Here is a 2500-nt window from a genome sequence, read left to right as displayed (position 1 = left end):
GGTTCAGGCGTTATATAGGCGTATATAGGAAATAGCTGAGAAATGCGTGGATTGACGAGAGATGGAAATTATACAGAAAAGAGATGGATTAATGAAATAAGAAGGAAATTAGGGTTTACATTAGGAAGAGGTGGGTAAGAAGAACAGTACAAGGAGAAAGGGAAGGAGAAAAAGAATAAGAGTGGAAATTGTAAGAAAGGAGAGGAAAGGAGATGAGAGGAGAGGATAATTGGTATGAAGCCAAACCGCGAAGAGAACGGAGGAAGAGGAGGATTGAGAGAAAACTGAGATATTTCAATGGCAAACAAAAATAAAGTGGATAAATATATAAAAAAAAAGAAAAAATCATTACTATATTAATAAGAAAATAATAATAGGAAGAAATGAAGAGAGAGAGAGAGAGAGAGAGAGAGAGAGAGAGAGAGAGAGAGAGAGAGAGAGAGAGAGAGAGAGAGAGAGAGAGAGAGAGAAATACATACATACATACATACATACATACATACATACATACATACATACATACATACAGACAGACAGACAGACAGATGGACGGATAAGGCCCCTGTACAGAGTTAACAGCTGGGTGTGGTGATGACAAAAGCTGCAGGAGACGTCTCAGAACCCTTAACATCACACAAGAAATGAGATGTGAAGTTTGCAGTTTAGATTATAAGTAAAGGACAGACTGAGGATGTTGAGTGTGGAAGAGGGGGACAGCTGAGAGTCACTGAAGAGGGGATACTTGTCTGGAAGGTTGCCTGATGATGAATGGAGGAATTGAGTTGAGGATAGATTCAGAAACTTTAGATAGGCAGGAAATTAAAGCAATAGGACGGTAGTTTGAGGGATTAGAACGGTCACCCTTTTTAGGAACAGGTTGAATGTAGGCAAACTTCCAGCAAGAAGGAATGGTAGATGTTGACAGACACAGCTGAAACAGTTTGACTAGGCAAGGTGCAAGCACGGAGGCACAGTTTCGGAGAACAATAGGAGGGACACCATCAGGTTCATAAGCCTTCCGAGGGTTTAGGCCAGCGAGGGCATGGAAAACATCACTGCCAAGAATTTTAATAGGTAGCATGAAGTAGTCAGAGGGTGGAGGAGAGGGAAAAACAAGGCCAGAATCGTCCAAGGTAGAGTTTTTAGCAAAGGTTTGAGCAAAGAGTTCAGCTTTAGAAATAGATGTGATAGCAGTGGTGCCACGTGCTTGAAATACAGGGAAATTTGAAATAAACCCCAAGATGCACCCATTTTTTTTTTTGTTTTTAACCTAGCGGCTCAATATTTTTTGTTGGGCGACCTTGAAAAAATAACCTAAAAAAGCAACACTTATTTACGCTGCAACGACCTCATATCAACACATTCCTCTCAACACACTTATGGAAAACACTCACAACATCACTAAATATTTCTACAAAGCATAGCAACTCACTCAAAAGCCGCAATATGCAAGTTTACGAAATAAAAATATTATTGGAATCGGGCCAGACTATCATGGCGGCTCGGGGGCGGGACCTCACCTGAAAACAAAGATGGCCGTCTTCTCACTCATTATTTCAAGTAATTGTGAAGGCTATATATTATGGCTTAATTATGTGTGTGCGTGCGTGTGTGCGTGCGAGAGAGAGAGAGTGTGTGTGTTTGTGTGATTAAGGTTTAACCACGAATGGGTGTGTTGGGGTGCTGTGGCGTGGTGTGTCATGGCAGTGTGTGTGTGTGTGTGTGTTTAAGGACAGTAATCTAAGGACATCAGCGGACACAAGATACGTCAGGAAACACACACACACACACACACACACACACACACACACACACACACACACACACACTGTACTTACAAGGCTCGCCACACTGCAGACGCTGTACACACTGCGGTAATAAGACGTGTCAACACAAACTGTGCCGCTCAAATGTGTTGCAAACGTATCAGTAACACCAATCTAGTAACACTATTGACACAGCACCTGCCCACTCTCACAGCCAAGCCAGAACTGATCTGCTCCTTGTGTTTCCCGCCTGCCAACCCCGTGACGTGGCGGCTTCCCACTGGCCACACACACGCACAAACAAGTACACAGCACGGGCGTAGCGGAGGGTTGCCAATTTGGTACTAACGTATCATATTTAGTAGTTTTTAACTCAAAAGTGGGTTTGGTATGTCTTTCAATAAATTTGGTACTAAACTGTTCCCGTACGATTCTTCCAGTCTCATATTACAAAAAATTCCCAACTGACTGATTGTTCTATTCATTTATTTATTTATTTTTTTTACCTAAAGCAGGCCTATATCTCGTTGATGAGCCTACTCTGGTAACATGAGGTGGAAGTAACAGGACTTACTTAACAGCAGATGGAAAGCACATTAGGAGAGATATTGACTGTTCCACATTACCACCCTGTTGAACATTACCAGCCTGTTCAATGTTACCACCCTGTTCAATATTACCACCCTGTTCAATGTTACCAGCCTGTTCAATATTACCAGCCTTTCACAAACCAG

At 42.1% G+C, this 2500-nt stretch overlaps 1 protein-coding gene across 13 annotated transcripts in view; it reads right to left on the bottom strand.

Annotated features, from left to right (window-relative positions):
- Nucleotides 1-1988, bottom strand: part of LOC135096185 (flotillin-1-like) — a 26156-nt gene extending 24168 nt beyond the window's left edge. For 9 of the 13 annotated variants that reach the window (XM_063997539.1, XM_063997550.1, XM_063997541.1 and 6 more), the window contains exon 1: nucleotides 1839-1988. The gene's annotated coding sequence lies outside the window, so the exon portion shown is untranslated. The remainder of the gene's footprint in view (nucleotides 1-1838) is intronic. The other 4 variants (XM_063997542.1, XM_063997552.1, XM_063997540.1 and 1 more) reach the window with 3 other exon arrangements.
- Nucleotides 1989-2500: the final 512 nt, after the last annotated feature.

This window comes from Scylla paramamosain, unplaced genomic scaffold (assembly GCF_035594125.1).
Source record: "Scylla paramamosain isolate STU-SP2022 unplaced genomic scaffold, ASM3559412v1 Contig3, whole genome shotgun sequence".
NCBI lineage: Eukaryota > Metazoa > Arthropoda > Malacostraca > Decapoda > Portunidae > Scylla > Scylla paramamosain.
This window is presented reverse-complemented; position numbering and strand designations above follow the sequence as displayed.